The sequence below is a fragment of the Lissotriton helveticus genome, chromosome 2_1, assembly GCF_964261635.1.
Source record: "Lissotriton helveticus chromosome 2_1, aLisHel1.1, whole genome shotgun sequence".
NCBI lineage: Eukaryota > Metazoa > Chordata > Amphibia > Caudata > Salamandridae > Lissotriton > Lissotriton helveticus.
Window position 1 is genome coordinate 431,659,081 of NC_136059.1, and position 24,219 is coordinate 431,683,299.

A 24,219-nucleotide genomic window follows, 5' to 3' on the forward strand; every position below is an offset into this window, starting at 1 on the left:
GAATAGTTCTTCAGGCACCCCAGCTTGTCATTGAACACTTCTTTGTATTTTGTCTCAATGTTGTCACTGGTTCCCTGTACTTCATGGATCAAGATCTGTGGGTTTTTGTTTGGATCCAGGTATATGCCTAACTCCTTTTGTGCTCTCCACCCCAGGATGTTGTCTCCCTTGGATGACACGTACACCTTCTCTGCAGTGAGTCTACCTTTGTATTCTATTATGCTCCAGAAAAAAACCTTCATGCTAATGGGTTGACCACTGTATCTCCCTGGTCTAAGGTCCATTCTGTTCAACCGAATCTTGCCTTTTGCCACACTTTCAAACTCTTTGGCATTTATTATCGTGATTTTCGAGCACGAATCGAACATGGCCTCAATGCTTGTCCCCCCAACCTCAATTTTGTCTTTTGGGCTGTTGACCTGACCGTTCCCTATTTGGAGGACAAACTCATCACATACTGTGTTAACATTTTCCCTAGGTTGCTTCTTGAACCCTTGACTACTCCTGCAAAATTGTCAGAAATGACCCTTTCTGCCACACTTGTTACATGTGAACCGGAGTGCTGGGCAGTCCTTGTCATTTGCCATATGACCTGGTTTGCCACACCTATAACAACTCCCTTTAAAAGACCAGCCTACCCTCCCTTCCTTCTGCTCTTTATGACCCCATTTCTGTCCTTTAACTTCCAGTACCTTGTCCTCTTCTGTCACCACTTCGCTCACCTTGGCCTTCCCCTCGTTATCCTTTCCCTCACTGTCTTGCTTTATCTCACTCACACACTGCATCATATGCTCCACCTGCTTGGCTACTATGAGCACTTCTCTTAGAGGAGGATCATCCTTCAGCCACAACTCCTCCCGTACCCGTTCCGTTCTACAAGTTAACACAAACTGGTCCCTGATCCTCTCTTCACAAGATCCCCCAAATTTGCATGTCGCAGCAAGTATACGTAGGTCAGACACAAAATCGTCCATGGATTCCCCTTCCTTCTGCCCTCTCTTCCCAAAATGATACCTTCCCATGATGGTGCTAGTCTTAGGGAGGTAGTGTAGGTCCAGTTTTTTTATGCTTATTTCAAATTCGTTCAGCCCTCTCGCCTCTTGAGTGCTAAGTTCTGGGAGCTGTTCTAAAACTTCTTCTCCTTCTGCTCCCAAATAATACGCTAACAAAGCCACTTTCCTCTCCAACCCCAGATTAGGCCCGCACACAACAGCATAATTCAAAAACATTTTCTTCCACTTTTTCCATTGTATTGCAGGTTCCCCTGGGCTCACTAAAAACATCGGGGGTGGCGTTACATTCTGCATTTTACTTCACAGGGATCACTAACAAAATATGAGGCTACTTATACTATCAGGGTTGCCCTAACCACATTCAACAAAACTCCTTTCCCATTTCTAAGAAATGTATTCTCTTCTCTGAAATGAGTTACACTTTTGTGTTGGTTGATGCATCCACAAGATGGCAGCGTTGATCAGGTAATGATTATCCCTCTATGGGACAGATTCCCCACGCTAGCGCATATGTTCGTGTTATTAGGGCTCGGACTCCTCCCCAGTGAAACTGGGAGGAGTTTCGAGAACTAATGTTAAAGGAGAAAAAAAAGTATCTCCTAGGGCCTTGGAGAGAGAAATTCCACACATTCCTTAGCGTTTTCTGTCATCTGGTCAGTGATTCGTCTTCCTTGTGTTTTCGTTTTAATAGGCTTGAAGTGATAGGGTAAATGTAGTTTTGTTCCGCCATTTTGGGCATATTTCGTGCGTGCTCGCGCAAAGAAGTACATAAATTATAATTAGGAGCTGTCAGGGTGCCTCCGTTAGTGAATACAGATGGCCGGGCGCGTTCACAATTCTGCAGCGCTCAGCGCGCAGCTTCCTTGTTTTGTTAGGCACGGTGAGATTAAGTGATTTGCTCGTGACGCAAGGCGATGGCAGGGCAAACGTTCACACGCACAGGGCGGTGAACCACCCGGGCAACACAACGAGGCCTGGCACGGCGCTGGGATGCGGGGAGAAGGCCGCCTTCCCGCAAACGCTGTCTCTTTGATTTTCACGGCCCAAGAAGGATGTGTCTCACCACAGAAATGCAAAGACGATTAGCGCCTCGAAGATTGATACGGCCGCCTCTGGGGACAAAGGGGTGGTACGTGGTGCCACCGCACCGAAGCCTCTGAAAGCGCTGGCTGTCCTGAGAAGCGCCTCTTTCTGGGCCTGCTCTTTAAAGGGTCATCCATTACTGGGCGGACACCCATACAAGCCGCTACTAGGCGCGAATGCGAATTTGTGTGTACAAACGGGGGTCTCTCCATCACAGTCCATTGAAATAATGGGGCGCCTTTCTAAAGCAGCATGTTGTGCCTATTAACCACCGCACAAAGCATGGGGACTGCTACTGATGGATGGGAGGTTACCATAGAGACCCCTCAGAGCTGGGCTGAACCCTCCCCCCCCCCCCCCGAGTCGACAACAGCAGCGGCTTGCGCTGACTGTGTTCTCAAGATGGCCGTTTCACATCAAACGAACTGGGGTGACAATGCGCCATCAGTGTTAACAAGGCAGAAGCAATGGGCTCGGTAGAGGATAGCTGAGTGGGTGGTGCACCAGCTGCGCACATCTGGGATGAGTCCATGTGTCCCATATGGAGACAACAGAGGCTTTCTTTCACCCTACCAGGATTCAGAAGGAAAAAAAACAATGTGATTGATAGATTAATTTAGTTTGTAGCGTGCACTAACTGAAGATAAATTGTTATAGTGGGAGCTATAAAAAGTAAACGTGGATATGTCATTGTCATCATTCATTCAGGATTGATTTTCCAATTTAAATGACCCTCCAGTGTAGAGAAAATAATTTTCTTTTACCAGTGTGACGTCATGAACAATCACCATCAATAGACGTTCTAGAACGTTGCGCTGTTTGATGATGTCAGCTGGGGGTTCAGCTCTATTGTGACATCATTCTCCGAATGGCCCGTCTTTTCGAGGAGGAAATCGTCTGTCTCTGAAAGGTCGGTCGGGGTCGTGCATTGTCAGTTTCATTTTTAGGTGCAAAAGACACCGCTCTGATAGATGGCATCAGTCTGTTCTGCAATCAAACATTATGTCAATATTGGCCAATCCACTTGCATTTGACAAAAGTGGAATTTATAGGGAATACGTTGTGCCAGATTTTCAGGATATTAAGATGAGATAACTGCGAAAGTAAAAATGTGTTTTGTATAGCACTTAATACCAGCCCTGGAATTTCCAAGCACTATAATTAATACATGCTACCCAATTTCATGTCGCCAACCTTGGCAGGATGAAATTCGGAGTCGACCATATCGTTATTTTAAATTGTGACAGGTCTATCACTCCATATCTCAGTGGCATGTTTACCTCACTTAGTCATCCAGTGAATTACATAAAATGGGCTCTAAATTTTACACAATTGTGGAAGTGACTGAGTTTATGAGTACAAATTAACTTTTGCAATTCTTAACAGGTAAATTAGCACTTGTAAATTCATGTACTCATATATATCAGTTGTGACTGTGTAGTTCATTGTTTGTGGACGATAGTGAAGTTGAAATATCTAGAAAAGAGAATTTTGTACATATATAAATATAATAGTGGTGGACTGTATGGAGTATGATCGGACGCCTGAAACTGCAGCTGGTGTGTGAGTGCCGGCTCTTGTGACACTGTGTCTGTCTCCTGTCGGCTCCTCCTCACACGGTGCTGTGGCTCTCGTGACTCTGTGTCTGGGTCCTGCCTGCTCCTCACACAGTGCTGTGGCTCTCCTGACACTGTGTCTGTTTCCTGCCGGCTCCTCACACGGTGCTGTGGCTATCGTGACACGGTGTCTGTCTCCTGCCTGCTCCTCACACGGTGCTGTAGCTCTCGTGACACTGTCTGTCTCCTACTGGCTCCTCACACGGTGCTGTGACTCTGTGTCTGCCTCCTACTGGCTCCTCACACGGTGCTGTAGCTCTCGTGACACTGTGTCTGTCTCCTGCCTGCTCCTCACACGGTGCTGTGGCGCAGCAGTAGTGCAAAATTCGCACATCCACTAGGAGACTACAGGCAGTTGACATCTTAGGCAGCAGCTGTGCAAGCTTCTTACACTCACAAGAACGACATTACAGTGTGCAGTAGTGCAGCCCCATTGCATTAGTTCAGTGTTGCTGTTTTCTCCTCCTTTCAATATGTTACAGTTTAACAGATATTTTCGCAATAAAAAAATTATTTTTCTTTTATCCACATAAAAAGGATAAAATGCTGAGACAGTCCCCTCTTTTATTCAAATTGGGTGAAGTGAAGATATCAGGCTGCACTTACAACTTGCCACACGCGAGTGCAGCAGGCGCACGCTGCCACTGAGCTATACGAGGAGCGCGGGACATTAAAGGAGGCACTTCAGTGTGTTCTGGCAAAACAGCCAATATTCGTGCAGTCTGCACACCCGGCGAAGTGAAGCTATCAGGCTGCACTGACAACTTGCCACACGCGACTGCAGCGCCACAAGAAGACCACTGGAAGCAGCAGTGCAAGCTTCTCACATTCACAAAGAAACCACAGGCAGCAGATGTGCAAGCTTCTCACACTCCCAAGAAAGACATCACAAGCAGCAGTGGTGCAAGGCAGTGCACTGCAGAATAGATCAGGCAGCAGTAGTGCCTGCATATCTACAGGCTAACGATAACAGGCATATCTACAGGCTAGAGATGACCGTGCATATCTACACGCTAGCAATGACAGTGCATATCTACAGACTAGCAATGACAATGCATATCTACAGGCTACCGATGCCAGTACTATCTACAGGCTAGCGATGACAGTGCATATCTACAGGCTTTTGAAGCCAATGCATATCTACAGGCTAGCGATGACAGTGCATATCTACAAGCTACCGATGACAGAGGATATCTACAGGCTAGCGATGACAGTGCATAACTACAAGCTACTGAAGCCAATGCATATCTACAGGCTAGCGATGACAGTGCATATTTACAGGCTAGCATTGACAGAGCATATCTACAGGCTAGCGTAATAGTGCATTTCTACATGCTACCGATGACAGTGCACACTAACACGAAGGACATCACAGGCAGCAGCTGTGCAAGCTTGTTACACTCACAAGGATACCACAGGCAGCTGAGGTGCAAGCTTCTCCCACTCACAAGAAGGACATCACAAGCAGCAGTGGTGCAAAATTCCCTCACACACTCACAGCAGGTGCTGTGCCAAGGCAGTAGCAGCAACAGAGCAAGAGTCCCTTATAAAGAACAGGCACAGCACAGAGATGCACAATGCAATCTTCTCATACTCACAGGCAGCAGCTGTGCAAGCTTCTCACACTCACAAGAACGACATCACAGGCAGCAGCAGTGCAAGCTTGTTACACTCACAAGGAGACCACAGGCAGCAGCAGTGCAAGCTTCTTACACTCACAAGGAGACCACAGGCAGCAGAGGTGCAAGCTTCTCCCACTCACAACAACGACATCACAGGCAGCAGCAGTGCAAGCTTCTTACACTCACAAGAAGGACATCACAGGCAGCAGCAGTTCAAGCTTCTTACACTCACAAGGAGACCACAGGCAGCAGAGGTGCAAGCTTCTCACACTCACAAGAAGGACAACACAGGCAGTAACGGTGCAATATTCTCACACTCACAATGAAATCACTGGCAGTACACACCACATGAACACACTCCATAACACATAGCAACAATACATTGCCATTTACAATGCCATTAGCTCAAACTCAAATAAATCCGAGCCCGATTGCATTTCTAATGCTTGTTTTTTTCCTTGAAAAGACAGTACAGTGGAGGAGGAGGCTCCTCCTGTTACAATCCAGTTATTGAGTGGGCTAACTGTGGTTATATATGCTACACGACTGCAAGCAGAGTCCGGATAAGGCGAGATGGAGAAATGTTCCCTTGCTTTGCTTCCACAGGGATTATCCGGGAGACGGGGGATGCTGCAGATAATCTTCGTGTATTATGATGTTGAAACAGTCCATTCACATCTCACAGCGCAGCCTCCACCACCCGCATGCACTCCTTCTTCACTGTTCTCCCGCTTCGGGTGTTACGTGGGACAGCACACTCCTCTTGCTCCACTCACAGTTTTTTTTCTTAAGCCCAAACGTACATTTGGTTATTGTTCCACGGTATTTTAACGTTGCCAGGCAGACTTCTTCACATAACGCACAAGGCGAACGTCACTCTCACTGCGGGTTGAGCGGTGAATAAAAATCCCCCATAGACTCGCCACCTTCCGTTTCATCAGTCGCTCTGCGCTTCTATTCTTACTTGTACATCACCCGCCAAGGTACGTCTACACAGACACCGTTTCTAAAGTCTTCTTTTCACTACTCGTTACTCACAGACCGGGTATTTATTTCTCCTCCCTACTGTTTTCCTCTCCACACTTCGCGCCGTCCTCAATATTCTTCATTAGCCTTCCGTGTTGGGGTCGCGTATGCCTGCTCCCGGTCCTCGTCGCCAGTGTGATAAAGGTGATAACGAGTCAGCAGCAGGTGAGGTTGTAACACGGGCTTTATTGGTGCCAACAATAACTTCAGTCAGAACTGACACACGACCCCAGCCACAGGTGACAGGCTGGCTCACGATGTCTCCCAGCCCCTGCTCCGTAGGCGCTCACCCTCGAACGCTCGCGACGGTGGCATTCTATTGCGTCACCGCGGAGTGTACCAGGGCGAGGGACGGGGCAGGGGGTGACAGGAGGTCAGGGTGGGAGATACCACATACTGCTTACTGTTACATTTGGTAATTGCATGCTCATTCATTTGTGGTCCAAATTTGTGCCTGTAGTGTGCTCAACCTTCTTAGAGATGGGGCTTTGCGTTATAACCTGAGCAGTTTCTGCAGGGGATCACTTTCTGTGTGTGTGTAGGTCACAGATTTTCATCTCTATGCTGTAAGGGCGACTGTGCCCCTGTATTGTTCCTACTAATCTTCTTGTAGTAATACCATAGGGCAGCGAGTGGCCTGACCCAGATAACAAAAAACACTATGGAGAATATGTCCTGACAGAATCCTGGCAAAGTGAGTAATTCACTGCACTGGATAGTGCCTTTCCGTATTGGCTGTTATAGTATCTGAAGCTTTATCATAACACACAGTGAAATATGCTGCACATAGTAAATTGTACTACTTAAGTTTTGGCATTTTGTGTTTTTTTAGTGTTGCAAATATCAGGTGTCCCTTTACCTGCAAGTTGAGGGTAAATGGAAGGAGGCATATCTCTACCAGTGAAGTGGTTTGCTCTTCTGTCCCTGCTAGACTTGCAGGGTTCTCTGAGAGGGACGGAGAGAGAGGGTGCGTCACAGGATCAAGGGCCATATGCCACATCAGCCTAGTTTTGTGATCGCCACCACTCCATTCCATGGGCCTTATTTATGAAGGCCTTGCGCCGCTGGTGCGCCACTTTTAAAATGGGAAAAAGTGACGCACTGGCGGCGCAAGGCCTTCATAAATAAGGCCCCATGCTTTTAGAATTTCACACACTTCATTATGCAACCTGCACAATTACACTATGCAGCCAGAATGTACATTTCCCCATATATGCAAACAATGCAGTTTGTTGCATAAAGCAGCATATGTTAGTGACAGAGCACCACGTGTACAAGAATGCATACATGCCAAGTCTGGTGTTAAAGTTCTTCAAAACTCATTTGTGAGTGAAATAACTATGGAAGTACTGACCTAAAGGTCTTATCATGGCTTGTCACACACATCAAAGCCTACCATCTAGACACTTTCCCAGACTCCATGGGCCTCATTTATGAGGCTATGCGCACTTTTACCCCGCTGGTGCGTCACTTTTTGTGACGCACCAGTGGCGTAAAAAATGCGCCTTGTTGTTCCATATTTACAAAGTGATGCATCTAGGTAGATGCGTCACTTTGTAAACCCCTGCGCCACATTATACCTGCGCCAGGTATAATGTATGCAAGGGGGCGTATTGACCAAAGAAAGGGTCGTAGAAGTGACGCAGTAAAATCTATGTGATTTCACTGCGCCACTTCTAGGGCACAAATGTGTCAATTTCTTACGCCTGCCTCACAGCAGGCGTAAGACTGACGCAGGCCCTTTCACATAGGGCTTGATACATTGCTGGTGTTGCGTCACTCCAGCAATGCGTCACTTTTGCGCAATACAGATACGTCAGAAAAACTGACGTATCTGTAACTCCTTGCGCAATGATGCGTCATACTGTAAATATGATGCATCATTGGTGGTGCAAGGAGGGCGCAGTGAAAAGTGAAAAGTGAAAAGTGTCGCATCGATGCGTCAGTTTTCATAAATGAGGCCCCACAATTATAATACCTTCAACGGCTTCATCCCAAATATTTTCAGGGAGAAATATGGAAGTACTCACTAGGCTGGGCTTACATCACCCCCATACACCAAAAAACAGTAACATAATGGGGAGTCGTGACCAACAGCCAACAGGCCGAGGGTGCCGGGGGTCAAAAAAGCTTGGGAACAACTGCACTATGGTAAAAAGGAGTGTGCATGGCACCCGACAGCTCATTTCAGCGCCGGCGCTAGGGAGAGTGGAGTAGAGTTCCAATCTTTTGTAATTATGGCGCTCTCTTGCTCTCTCCTTCCCTCGCAACACAGCACAGCTTTTTTGGCTGCTGCACTGCGTTGGGTGAGATTTTAATAAATCTACTCCTAAGTTTACTGGACTTAATACTAAACGTGGTGATAAAACAGACGGACCGCTTCTCTTCATGTTTGTGGCAGATTTTTTATATTGATCTAAGATTTACTTACCATACTTAACCATATATAGATAAAAATGCTAATAAACATACACCTATATTTTCTTTGCCTATTTGTCTCGATAGGGCATGGACACCCTAATTTTCCACAAATATTAGAAGCTGGAATTTAAAAAGTACATTTTCACGATCCGAATATTTAGAAAAATTTCTATGCCTCACCTTAACTTTTGAGACTGATGAAAGTACTGCTACTTCTGGGAGGCATAGAAGTAACGGGAGCATTCAACATTTAGAAGAGTCGGTAGCGAAAGCTTAACATCATGGGCGAAAATATGTAGCATCCGCGGTAGGTAGAAAACCACACAAGTGTTTCTTCTTCCAACCTATAGTAAATAGAACAATTGAGGAGAAACATATTCTGAGCCACACACTGCCCAGCTTGTATAAATATAGATGCCTGCGAATAAAAGAGACAAACAATTGAACTATGATTTGCAGCATACGAGTACCACTACTATTTATGGACAAAGTTAGCAGTTCATAATAATTAAACTGCTGCTGCGGCCGCCAGAGGGCGCGAGAAGCCTATTAATAGTACTGCCCTTAACCTTCATACGTGAAAAATATATACGTCTAATCCAGCTGTACTTAACTGCGTGCATGCATGCATCGCGTCTATTTGTAATGACAAGCAGCCCTATACTCTAAGGGGCAGATTTATGAGGCCCTTGCGCCTCTTTGCGCCGCAATTACGTCACCTAATTTGACGCAACGGCAGCGCAAACAATGCGCCCTATTTATAACGTGACGCATCTAGGAGATGCGTCACGTTGGAAAGCCCTGCGCCATAAGGAGGCGTTCCTGCGCAGGGGGGGGCGTTCCTGCGCAGGAACGCCTCCTAAAAGTGGCTGAGTGAAATCTATGAGATTTCACTCAGTCACTTTCTACGTCAATTCCTTACGCCTGCTTGAAGCAGGCGTATGGGTGACGCACCATGCATTGTAGGGGTGGCCCCTGTGCATTGCAGGAGTCATGTCGCACTTGCGACATGACTCCAGCAATGCGCCGCCCGTACGCCGAAAGATGCGCCACGCATCTTCCTTGCCTTGCACCATGGTGCGCCGCATTGTAAATGCGGCGCACCATGGGTGGCGGAGCTGTCGCGCACTGTGGCGCACATTAACTGGCGCATCCCTGGGGATGCGCCAGTTAACATAAATCTGCCCCCACACATTGTGATGGCCTTCTGCAGCTTGTTCAAAAAGTGTGTAGTGTTTACCTTAATGCGGCCCGCCCGAAAAGGTTGTAAGCGACTTGCTGTGGCCCTCATTTATGAAAAGTGACGCACTGCTGCGAGAAAACAGCGATGCACTACTTTTCATTGCGCCCTCCTTGTGACACTAATGATGCATCATATTTACAGTAAGACGCATCATGTCACAAGGAGTTACAGATACGTCAGTATTTCTGACGTATCTGTAGACGCAAAAATGGCACATTGCTGGAGTATGTCACAAAAAAACCGCAACTCCAGCAATGTGTCATTACACATGGGCAAGCCCCATGTTAAAAGTGCATGTGTCAGTCTTACCCCTGCCATGAGGCAAGTGTAAGATACTGATGCATTTGCGTCCTAGAAGTGGCGCAGTGAAATCTTATAGATTTCACTGCGTCACTTCTACTACCCTTTCTTGCTTCGGAACGCCCCCCCCCTGCATACATTATACCTGGGGCAGGTATAATATGGGGCAGGGGTTTACAAAGTGGCGCATCTACCTAGATGCGTCAATTTGAAAATATGGCGCAACATGGGGATTTTTTACACCGCTGGTGTATCACAAAAAGTGACGCACCGGGGGTGCAAAAGTGACACAAGGGCCCATAAATAAGCCCCTGTGAGGCAGATTTACAAGAACTGGTGCATCTCTACGTATTAGAAGAAATGCGTCAGTGAATTTGCGTCACGTAAAAAAACCCTTGTGCCACCATGGATGCGTGGCATTTACAATGCGACGCACCTTGGCGCAAGAATTGATAGATGCGTGACGCATCTATTGGCATAAAGGCAACACATTGCTGGAGTCGTGTCGCAGTACGACGCAACTCCAGCAATGCTTCGGAATGCCTATTTCTATTATGCTACATCACTCCTTACGCCTACTTCAAACAGGCGTAAGGTTTTGGCACAGTGGCATCGTAAAAATGACTCAGTAAAATCTTGTAGATTTCACAGCGTAATTTTTACGAGGCTTTCTTACGTCGGAACGACCCCACTGCATACATTATAACTGACGCAGGTATAATGCAGCGCAGGGCTTTACAACGTGATGTATTTCCCTTGATGCATCACATTGTAAATATGTCACAATGTGGTGCATTGTTAACGATGCCACAGTGGCGCAAAGTTGTCGCAAGTGGCTGGTAAATCTGCCCCTGGGTATCTACCTGTTTGATATCCTGTTGTCATTGTAAATACCCACGCTGACGGCCAGGTCAGGGTTGTAGGCACGATGCTGTGTTCATTAATGATCGATTCTAATAAAGGGTTTTAAAACTGTAAAAAAAAGATATATATATATATATATATATATATATATATATATTCACTGAAAAAACCATAGGTTATAGACCATATATAGTTAGGAATTAGAATTTAAAAAACCTTTTTTTACTCACACAAAACCATTGAAATTCCATATATAGTTAGTTGCACTAACTATATATCGCGCACCCGCAATCCACTGCTGATCATGTCACATATTACATCATTCATGACATGGTCAGTGACATCACTGATGACATCTCAAATGACATCACTGATGACATCACTGATGACAACATCCAATGACTGTATGTTTCTGTAAAGTTAAAATATGTCTTACATATTGAAGAATGAGTGGATGTATAAGTGTCTGGATGAAGGATTTAGTAGGTGCATGACTGACTGTATGAGTGAGTGATTAAATGTGTCTCACTGAGTGCATGGGTTAGTGACTAAACTGTCTTAATTTGTGCATCATTATGCCTGTTGTTCTGTAAACTGCTGCATGTGTTGATCAGTAGCTATATGAGTAACTATATGGGTTATTGATTGGTTGCTCAAGTATTTGAATGGGAGACTGAGTGTGTGTGTGGGTGGCTGGGAGGTGTATGACTGTGCATAGATGTGTGAGCAGTTGATTCACTAGATGTATGGGTTCAAAAGTGCATGTGGAAACAGCTGTATGGGCGGTTGACTGTGTGCATGAGTGTATTGGTGAGTGAATGGATATCTCAGTGCTACATGTCAAAGTAAGTACATATGTAAAACACAGTACATGTGAGAGTTGACATATATAAATAACTGTGCATAAGAGCCAGTGAATGTGTGAGTGGCTGTATGGATCATTGTGAACTTGTATCAGGGATTGTATACGAGACTAAATATGTGTTAGTATATGATTGAATAAGTAAGGTGTGTATAACTGTATAGTTGAGGAAATGGAGGTGTGATTGATTCTTTGCATGACTGACTAGGTGTGTAAGTAACTCCATGGATGAGTGATAGCCTGTGAGTGTCTGTTTACACTGAGTGTATCTAAGGTTATATTAGAGTCTGAAGAGGTTCATCGTATTATCACATGAATGATGTCATCAGTGATGTGATCAGTAATGTCAAATGAGATGTCATCAGTGATGTCATCAGTGATGTCATTTGAGATGTCATCAGTGATGTCATCAGTGATGTCACTGACCATGTCATGAATGATGTAATATGTGACATGATCAGCAGTGGATTGCGGGTGCGCGATATATAGTTAGTGCAACTAACTATATATGGAATTTCAATGGTTTTGTGTGAGTAAAAAAAGGTTTTTTAAATGCTAATTCCTAACTATATATGGTCTATAACCTATGGTTTTTTCAGTGAATTTTCAAGGTTTTGTAAATGCTAATTCCTAACTATATATGGTCTATAACCTATGGTTTTTTCAGTGAATTTCATTGGTTTTTTAAAAGCTAATATCTATAGCTGTAAAATGTATTCTTCTTTAAATCAAAAAATATATTTTATATGTTTATTAATAAAAAAATTTATTATTATTTTTTTTTGTTCGCTCCCGGTTCGCAAACCGGGAAGCTTCCCGTTAGCTCAATTTGGTGCCGCGACCCGGTCCGCGAACCAGTAAACGTTCCGTTTGCGCAACTGCCGTGTTAGAAATCAACATCGTGACGCATCGCGGAAGCGCGACGTATCACGTTGTCGCGTAATGCGTCTTATGACGCGCCGCGTTAGCGCACCCGGAAGTGCTCCGGTACGCGAACTGAGACGCGAAGCGCAGCTCCCGGAAGCGATCTGGGGCGCGTCGCGAAAGCGCGACGTATCGCGTTGCCGTGTAATGCGTCTTATGACGCGCCGCGTTAGCGCACCCGGAAGTGCTCCGGAGCGCGGACCGAGGCGCGAAGCGCAGCTCCCCGGAAGCGATCCGGGGCGCATTCCGCAGCGCGTAACATAAGCGTAACAGGTCATGTGACTTGTTAATACAACTTTTCATTGGTTCATTTCACTTTTGGTTTCCTAATGATGTAAGGCTAGGTCAGGTGACCTAAAAATAACACTTTTCATTGGTTTAGAACAATTTTTTTCCCAAATGATGAAAGCCCCCACCTTTTTTCTCACTCTGACTTTCAACTTTGTGAAAGGAAGACCTATTTTGCTCAGTGGAAAATGGCTTCACTAGTAGCTGCAGCTGGTGCACCCCCAACACCACCACCACCTCCTCATAGGAAGAGAGGACCACCTCCACAGTTCCTTCCAAACACAGAGGAGGAAGAGGATCAAGAAGAGGAAGAGCAAATACAGTTTTTACAAGAAGAGCCCCGGGTATCTCATCATAAAAATAGTTTCATTTGGCAGTTTTTTTCTTTTCCTGAAGGACAGAAAAAAGTTAATGCTCGGTATGTGACGTGCCTCATATGCAAAGAGGACTTATCAAGAGGCACAGATAAGAAGTATAGTTACGGCAACTATACTATGCACCGTCACATGCTGAGGTGGCATCCACTAAATTACAGCCGGGCACAGATGCGTGACCTCCAGGACAATCCACCAACTCCTGTGGCCAGGACTTCAGCAGAGGTATCTCTGTCGGGGCCAGAGGCACGGGAAACAGTGCCAAACATTCAGGATAACTTTGTCCACATGAAGATTGTCTGTTTATATTGCGGTACTTTACTTTCATGTGCCAATATGAGCATTAACTTAATAAACAGAGCATTTGAAAACCACAAGTGCTCTAAACGCCCCAAAAAAGTAATTTTTTTTTGCTCCTGTTGAGCCCTTTCCAATGCCTGTTTTTTGTTGTTTTCCCCCCAGAAAAACCAAAAAAAACATAAAATTGTTCAAAAAATACAAAAAAAACAAAAAATGTTCAGAAAAAAAATATATATATATAAAACAACAAAAACATTAAAAAAAAAGTTCTTTTCAGAACTACCTCCCCTTTATAAAAAAATTGCTAGAATGTTTAGCACTCTGGCAAGCTCTATTTCTTTTGGTTCGCTTCCCGGTTCGCTCGCCGGTACGCGAACCGGGAGCTAACCCAAAAAAATGTTTACAAAAAAAAGAAGAGTAAGTATAAGGGAAGTAAACAGAGAGTAATGTTAAAAGAAAGACAGCTATAGGGACTAAACCAGAGATACTGTTTAATAGATTTATTTACCGAAGAAAAGATGGAAGAGGATATAATTGTGAAAAACAAAATAGATAAGGAAGTGAAAGAAAAAAAGGAGAGTAGAAGAATAACACAGAAGAGTTTCTTAGAGAATGTGAGTGAATGTTCAAAATAAGATTAAAACATGTGGAATAACAGAGAGAAAAAACAGAAAGCAGAAAAGAAGAAGTAACAGAAAAAGAATAATTGAAACAGCAAAGAAATGTAAATAACATAGGGCAATATTATCAACATAGGCAATAAAAGTTTTGCAGCTTTTATCGGCAGAAATGTGTCGCTAAAGCCGCTTTTGCGGCAGAAAACTGCCGCTAAAACCGCTTTTGCAGCAGTTTTCTGCCGATAAAAACAGCAATAATTTTATTGGCTCTGTTCATAATATGCCCCTTAGTGTGCTTCAACTACACAGAGAAAGCATAATGAACAAATAGTGAAAGAGTGATCAGTCAAAGACACTAAGAGTAATAGAGATGGAGTGAGTGAACAAGAGTGAGGAACTATGAGAAGAGAGGGACTGAGAAAAGGAGTGGAAGGAGTAGAGTAAGTAAGTAATAGAGAAAGGAATGAGGGAAGTAGCAAAGGCAGGAAAATGAGAGTTAAAGAAATGAAGCAGTGGAACTAATAGTAGTTAAATGTGATAGAAATGTAACGAAAAGAGTACAAAACATTTACCTTATAATTGTCGTTAACTTAGTCACTTGTTATTTTTATACTTTCAATCTGTGAAAGAGAGAACAAACATTTGAAAAATATTAAAACATGTATTTAAAAATTAGAAAAGACAAGGGAAAAGATTGAAGGACAAATAGTTTTTCAACAACTTTGACACTTACAGAAGCTTCTGCTTCTCCAGGCCCCCTACACAGTCCTAAAGATATACATTTTAAACTAACAGTATCTTGATGCAGATGAACTGAGGCCTATCTTGGAACATTGTGCATCTTTTGCACTGCTGTTGTCTCACAAAAGTGACGCAATGGCAGCGCAAAAGAGGTGCACAATCATCATAAAACTGTTCCTAACATTTTAAATGATTGTTTCAGGATGGCAATAAGGTGTGTCCTATCCAGACGTTTGTTTCAGGTGAGGCCTACTCAGGGTTGCAGATCAAATTTAGCCTTGTTGAAGAGTACAGAGGAGATAATACATGTGCAGGCCAACCAATAAAGTTCAGACTTCCTCTGTTTCCCTGGAGAGGCCTAAACTTCATCTGCACAATTTGATTCGTAATGTTACGAAACACAGGTAATGTATTTGAAAAATGTGCAATTTCTTTTGCTCATTTCACAATCACATCACTTGTGTTTCCTTTGGTTAGGTATCTCATTGTGCAGATGTAGTCCAGCATATGAAAGAGTACGCACTGCATGCAACAACTTTGACACTTACAGAAGCCTCACCTTCTCCATGCCTCCTACACAGTTCTAAATGTACATCATAAATACAAACAGTACAGAATTAATTATACATGTTAAATGGTTTATTTTTGCTGTTCTCAGAATGTATCAAATTTCACTAAAAACAGTGACTTGAGGGTATTCATCATATAACAGCGGGGAAAAAAAAACACAATCAAAATGATTGTGTTTAAAAAACCCATATAACATAACCAATCAGAAATCAGAACTCCTCAAAAGTAACTTACTTTCCATGTCGTTGAAGGATGTCCTATGAACAGCTTACACTCGGTTGTGCTGTTTTTATTTTCAGCCCGCCACTTTCTGAAAGAAAACCTCCATCGTTTTGAGAAATATGTTACATACAATAAATGACTTCTCGCTCTCTACCACACGTTTCCACAAGGCCAAATCATGTAAGAGCCATTTATAACTCTTGGAATTCTTGTAAGCAAATCCCGTCATTTTCTATTTCCGCAACTTTCAGAAAGAAAACGTTCAAGATCACTTTCACAATCCTAGACTAGTAATATCTTACCCTTCTTGCTCACTCATGTTCTACATTTCCTATGACACTGATACTGCTTACTATGAAGCAGACTTACACTACCTCTATGACTACTACAATTATTTAATTCTCTACATCACTTTTAATCACAAAGCAATATAAAACAGTAGATAAAATTATATCAACCCCTAGAATCATTATACGCCAGTTACCTACCCTAAATTCTCTTTTCTGAAAACAGAAAGTAAGAATATTTTTAAGTAAAAAGGCAACATTGTATCGTAGTCAAATGGCAATAATTTCCGAAACAGCAAATTTTTTTACATTTTCAATAAGCTGTGTAATAAGCGGATCTTGTCAAATGACCATCATGCAATATAATAGCTGCAGTTACAAATGTTCTTCCTAAAATCAACGACTGTGTAGCCACAACATTTGTAATTAAAGTTGAAGACTTACTTTCATCAGGTTTATATAATTGGATTTTTAAAATGACATTATAATCAAAAGTTTGGACCAATAATCTAGACAGCGTTGCAGACTTACATTCCCTCTACTCCATGTTTTGATTGGCTGCTTGAATTAGCTTATAAAAAGAAAAGGTTTTTCTGAACTCATTCAAAGTACAGTTATTTTTCCATCAAGTGTTATGGTAAGAAGACCGTTTGCTTTGGGAAATACTCTGTTGTCCTTCAACTAATCTGTGCCCACCACTTTCTGTAAGGAAATCTTCTTTTTTTCCAGGAACTATTGTCTCTGTACTACACTTATCCTCAAGGCCAAATCGTGTAGGAGCCATTAGAACCTCTTGAAATTCCTCAGAGCACATCAGAGCACATCCCGAGATTCTTTCCCTAAAATTTTGGTTTTAAAAACACCAGGTAAGAATTTTTAAGGTCATACGGCAATTTTTTTTTGAAAGTTAAAACAGAATCGTTGCAGAATGACCAGCCGTTTCTAGACTTTAAATAAGCTGTGTAATGTCCTGATGTTATTGAAGGACCGTCATGATATATAATTGCTGCAGTTACAAAAGTCCTTCCTGATATTGACAACTGCGAAGCTACAAAATTTTTAATTAAAGTTGTCAATTTTGTTCCATCAGGCCTACATCGTTGGAACATTAAAATGACATACTGGCCATATGTTCGTATAAATAATGTTGACATCATTTCAGATTTACATTGGCTACACTCCATGTTGTGATCAGCTGCTTTTACTAGCTTATTAAAGGACACTGATTTACTGTCTGGCAAAGTTAAATATATAAATCTTTCTGAGTCTACACTAGTAGTACTTGATACCCTACAGTTCTCGCAGTCATGCTGCCATTGATAAGAAAGCCCAAACAGGTGATCTACATCTACACCTTCAGCATGCAATACATCAAGCATATACATTAAAAACTCCTGACAATCTTGCTAAATATTTTGAGAGAATTGTGTTTGACCTGAACATCTGTCTAACAGATTTCGAATTTCAGACACACTTTCTATTTTTGTTCTATCAGTGCTACATTTCTCTAACACAGAATTTAACAAACTGCAAAATCTGTGATCCGAATTGACCACAATCTCTTCTTTTACATTTTCTGGAGAAAACAAAACATTAACCACTACATTAGCATAGCAGTTGACACCAGAACTGTTTTCAAATTGAAAACCAACAACATCTTCAACAGAATCCTTTTTCTTTCTGCTTATAACTTCAGGTTCATCGACTTTTCGTCTTTTTGCTACAACCTCCCTAGTATTGGTCACATTTCTTCGTTTCCGGCCTACCACACGTTTCTCAAACAAAGGATATTGAGGCAAATGTGGCGCATACTCTCTTCTTAACCTATTGTATTCCTTAACACAATCTAGATCCGCACAAATGTTTGTGACATCACACTCAATCAAGTACAATCCCGATAAAGTTCTAACTCGTGACAATGCCACATATGCCATACCCTCCTTGAACACAGAACTGCCAATATTCACCAATGCACTTAAACCTTGTGATTTATGGATTGTCACCGCATATGCCAAGCAAACAGGAAACTGCTTACGGCGAACATATAAGTCTTTTACAATCAAAAATCTAGCAGAACAACGACCAATTAGCTGTACTTCCTCAATGCCATCAAATTTAATTTTTAAAAATTCAATTCCATCTCTATTTCTGTATTTCACAAAATCAACAACATTACCCATTGATCCATTTACCAGACCTCTTTCAACATGTAAATTCCTTCTAAAAATTATACGGCAATTTATGCACACATTCAGAGTCTTTTCAAAACCTGCAGTTTTAGATATAGTCTTCTCTAACGAATCCAATTTTGTTTTCAAATTCTCAGACAAAATAATTGTTGATCCCATATGCTCTACTCTGTCAATAGCTTCCAGTTTCACAATCTCTTGGTTTTCTAAATGCAGCATTTTGTTGTTGAAGATGGCACATTCTGCAAGAGTTGGCATCAAACATATTCCAGATTTCTTCTCAGTAATTTTCTGAAAAATATTCTCAGGCACAACGTCTTGTTCTGGATATAAATTTGACAGTAATCGTGCATGTAAAGCTTGTTTCCCATGCTCGGTCACTTTTCCAATTCTAACATCTTGTAGAATATTCTTGTAAACTTCATCCTTCGCCTGACGCATATTTTCATGCAGTTCAGCATAATTGAAGTTTAACCATATATTGACGTTGCCAATGCTCCCTAGGCACTTCCTGGTATCTTCATGCGTGAGCATTTTGAACACAGGTTGTCCTTTCACTGGTGTCAGCTGCAGAAGATCTCCGAAAACAATGATGTGTTTGCCACCAAATAACACATCATACTCTGTTTTAAGAACTTCTTGCATTCTCAAATGCACAAAGCAAGCATGACATTGGAAACCATGCTTACTTCGTCAATGATAAGAAGTTTCATTTTCCTCAAGACTCTTGAAACTTCACAACAAGCATCTCCAGATAACTTGTGGTATTGTAATTTGTTATCATGCTCCACTGGCAGCATCAGTAGACGATGCAAAGTAATACCTTTAATGTTATGTGCTGCCAGTCCAGTTGGAGCGGTGACAACACAAGACAGCGATGACTCAGTCCTTTCCTTCAAATAACATGAAATTGCTTTAATGAGGAAACTCTTTCCAGTTCCCGCTTCTCCACTCACGTACAGTCGGACAGGCTTCAACGACGTACATGAGCACTCTTTCTTCTCATGACTTAATCCATGATCAATTTGCATGGTAACTTCGTCATATATTTTCCTCTGCTCAACGTTGAGTTGTCTTTCCAACTCTTCTAAGTTAACCGCATCCTCCTGAGCATGTGCCATGGCTCTTTCCACTTCATTCATGGCAGTGGCAGCTTCATTTTCGATAACAGGTCCTCCTAGTGGATCCTGACTCAATGAAACAGAACTCTGACTGTCCTGAGAACTGTCTCTGGCAATCTCGGCTGCAATCGTTGCTTCCTGCTCGATTTCCGCATTCAACATTTCTACATATTTGGGAAAAGCAGGACATTCTATGGTCTCCTTGGCGGCAGTGAAAGAGTCTTCGTAACAGAGGAAATCTCCAAGCAGTTCCTCTTCTGCACGCCAAGGCTTGAAAAGTTGCAAAAGTGCTAAATAGAAAAACTCCTTTTTTTCAGGAGATTCGCCACTCAATTTTCGATGGTTTACCAAGTGGCATTTTCTTTGCTTGACCAGACATCCCTCACTTCCAATTACAGCATACACTCCTTTATCAATATCTTCTTTGATGTTCCTCTTGAATATGTAATTTTGTAGAACCTCATACAGACAAACATTCTCGAGGTGACTGCTTCGATTTGGATAATATGTATCCAACATGTTGGTCTTCAAAATGTCGGTACTGTTTGGCTCCTTTTCCGCCAAATACTCAATTTCCCGCACAGGTTTCAGAACTCAATTACGCGTTGCAGCAAGACCAAGACTCGCCCAAACGATACTCCTAGATTTGGCATAGAGACTTGCTGAAGACAACCGGTCAGAACATTCGTAAGCTCCGATTTCTCGATGCGACAACATCTTCAGACTGAAACTGTACAACTTCTTACTGAGGCTCTTTTCATGGGAAATGTCCTCCCACATATCCTTCAATTCTGTCTTTTCTTTTTTGGTGATGTAAGAGGTCACATACCGAGCCACAGCCATACAGTTATCAGCCACAAACTGTATATCCATGTTAGCATTCCACATGGACAAAATCACTGGGTTGTAGTCGTTGATGTACTTGGACTCTTCGTTCCTCTTCAAATTGTATGTGTTTTTAGGTGATTTCTTCATCACATTATGTCGCAGCGAAGACATCAAACTGTTCACTCTTCCTTTAGAAATCACCGGTCGTGGAAAGGCGAAACGACATTTGGTGTAGAACTTGTCCTTGTTTCTGAATTTACGACGACAGTACTTTCCGCAACGATGGCTTTGGAAGCGTAGAACTTGTTCTCTTAGGCTTTTGTCCTCCTTTGCGTTTGGAACAGCACATGTAGAATACTGTTCTATGAAACTCATCACTAAGTCTTCTGGATCTGTTCCAAATTTAGGTGCATCCTTGATCCACAGCAGCATATGTACATGAGGAGCACCTCTTGCTTGGTACTCCTTTCTCCAGAAGAAATCCAACACCTCTCCAAGAGGTGGATTCTTCTTATTCATGATGAAAGACATCATAGCTTCAAATCTATGATTGAAGTACCTGCATACATTCACTGGATCCAAAGAGCACAGTTCTCCGGGTGTCTTGAATTCGATGTTTTCGATGTTTCCATTTGCCTCTCGTAGAAATTCAAGTAAGTCTTTCCAGCCATACTCGGCACAGCTCAGAGTGAGGAACCATGTAGGAGTTCCTAAGTTCCTCAGCATACATTTTAAATCACCATGACGACGGTACCTGTACTGATTAGTACCACGCTGACACGCCATGAGATTAATCAGGTGACAATCCAAAATACTGTCTTGGACATTGACTTTATCCATAAAGTCACTTGCCGAGATGTTTTGCATCTGTATACCACTTTTCAAGATGTGGTTCACTGCATATGACAGTCCAGACAGATCGCTTTCAAACAGGAGATGAAACAAATAGGGAATGCATTGTCGAAACCTAGCATCTTCTGCATACAATCGTAAAGTCCGGTATTCAGAAGCAGGAATTTGATGAGGTCGCTCATCATATCTTCCTCCTTGACCTGTTGGAAATAGCTGTGGGAAACACCGAGCTTCCAAACTTTCCTCCCAGACACTAATGGGACTCCCTTTGGCTTGTTTCATTTGAAACAACTCAATAGCATTCCCCATGACTTCCTTGGAATGCAAAGGATGAACACTATAATGTTCATATATTTCTTCACTTTTAGAGGGTTCTACTTTCTCAATTTGACCAGCACACAAATCGCTATCCTCTTCCTCACTTACTTCCTCTTCTGCAACATATACATTCTTATAGTACTTATTATTATTTTTCAAATACAATGTTGCCTTTTTGACTTTCCTAACATCCACTAAATCTTGCCATATTTTTTTATTCTTTGTCGGAACCCCATTAACTAAGATAACCAGAGGTTCCTCTTCCACTTTTTCTACTCCAATTGTGTTAATGTTTTTCTTCAAATCTAGAGGCAAATAAACAACTCTTCCCTTTAATCCTCTTTGTAAATCTGATGGAGGCAATTTCCCTGTCTTTGGCACCATTCTTACAATAGCCTGAAAGGGATGGATACTTTGAATCAAAATAGATTCATAAGTATTTAAATCCTTCAATTCAGAAGGAATCTCAACCAATTCCAGATTATTATGAACCGCTCTAGCAGGCATCTGGTTTTGATTTAATTTATTACAACAATAAGTACACACACGTTGATCCGATCCCAAATCAAAACAATTTTCTACCATCAAGTATGTAGCGAAATCCTTCCATTCACTATTATTTTCCCTTTCACTTTTTGCATATAAATCCACTAACTTAGTCTGATTCTTATAATAAGTGCGTCGACAACACACACAAGTGAAATTAGGCCTCTCACTTGATTTCACCTGAAACGTGGCAATTTCCTTCTGAAAATTATCTGTACTGGAAACCTGTACACTATCTTCCACATTACCCTCTTCTTCTGGGTCAATTTCAACATTCTCCTCTTTACTTCCAAAGTAACAAAACTCAATTTCTTCACACATATTCTTCACATCTATTTCAGAACCATGCAAAAGAGCAGCGCATAATTGTTTAAGCATAACTGCTGGACTCTTAGCATAATACAACATTCTAACTAATTTCCTCACTTTATTATGATGCACTGCTAGCATCCTGAAATGATGAAAAACACTCTGGCATACTCTCCTGGAAAGACAAGCCAGTGAATGACCATGCAAACCTGTCACTTCTCTCACTCTGCAAGGATCTAATTCTTGCAACAACTTCATTTTCTGCTTCAAACTTTTCTTATTAAATGTCCGTACAAAATCACAAAGCAAATTGATGGAATCCTGTCGCACACTGCAAATACTACTACACTTCCAGGTGTACACAGGTCCCTTAGGACGTCTTCCTAAAACCTCATTACCTAACATCTCTTCTGCCTCTGTTGTCACAAGTTTTTCTTTTTCAACTGGACAACCATCTTTCACCTCATAAGCTCGACCGCTGGTGTCAACTGCATGCACCAAATCATTATCCTGGAAATAACTCTCCTCATTGAAAAATGCCTCACAACTTGAACTATGCATCCATTCTCCGGAAAAAACTTCACAAAAATGACTACGATTAACTATTCTCTTCCATCTACTATTTCTTTTGAAATCATAAATTGCCTTGTTTAGCTTCCTAATTCTATTGATTATCAAAATAAATAACTTTCGTTTAATTTCAAATGCCTGATCAATAACTTTCTCAACTTTTTTTTTTCTCTTATAAAAAACCACTTCCTGTTGACCTTTCTTAATATTTTTTAACAAATTGCCAATTATCCTGTTGCGGAACATTCGTTTACGAATGTCCCTAAACTGTTGTTTCCTTCTACTATCATGCACAAAGTTATCTCTTGCTCTAGCAGTAACAGTTTTTGATTGGCCTTTCCTTTCCGTTTAAATTGCTTCTCTTTTTCTGGACAAAAACATTTTCTGTAGTACTACTTTTTTTTCTAGAAATGTTTCTTATGAATGTTTTCGTGGTCTTACCCGGTGCTTTCTTGGTGACTTCACGATTTTTTATTGTAGAGGACTGCTGCAGTAAATGATGGACCTGCTGTCTTTGACGTTTTGTAGCCTTTCTCATTCTATCCTTAGTTGGCATTCTCAAAATTTGAAATGATCTGCAGTTGAATCTGTGGTAAAATATAATAAAAAATGTTATTAACCACTATTACCAAACAGTAAATCAATAACAGTCATCAAAAACTTAACACACTACTTGACATTTTTACATAGAATATTTTTTAGTGCTTTGGCAAATTTAGAATACACAAATATCAGAAAAGAAATGGAATTCTTCTTCATTTTACCTGTCCTGTTTTATATGTGAATCTGATCTAATTTTATGAGCATATTTTAATATTTTATTGAAGACACTACACATAACCTGTTTTTGAAGGTGTGTTTAATTTTAAATGAAACGGTTTACATTTTTACTTTTCATTTATTGTAAATTTTAAAAATAAATGTTTATAGTTCCCCAGGCTCAAGCAGGTCAGCTTCCCACCCTATGTCATACAATTCTGACAAATCGGCATCCTCATCATGTTCTTCATCATCCTCAGGATTTAAATCATCCAAGGGATCTACTTCCACTGACGTTTCAATTACAAGTTCAATGATGAGGTCGAGATCAACTGATTGCTGATTGTCACTCAT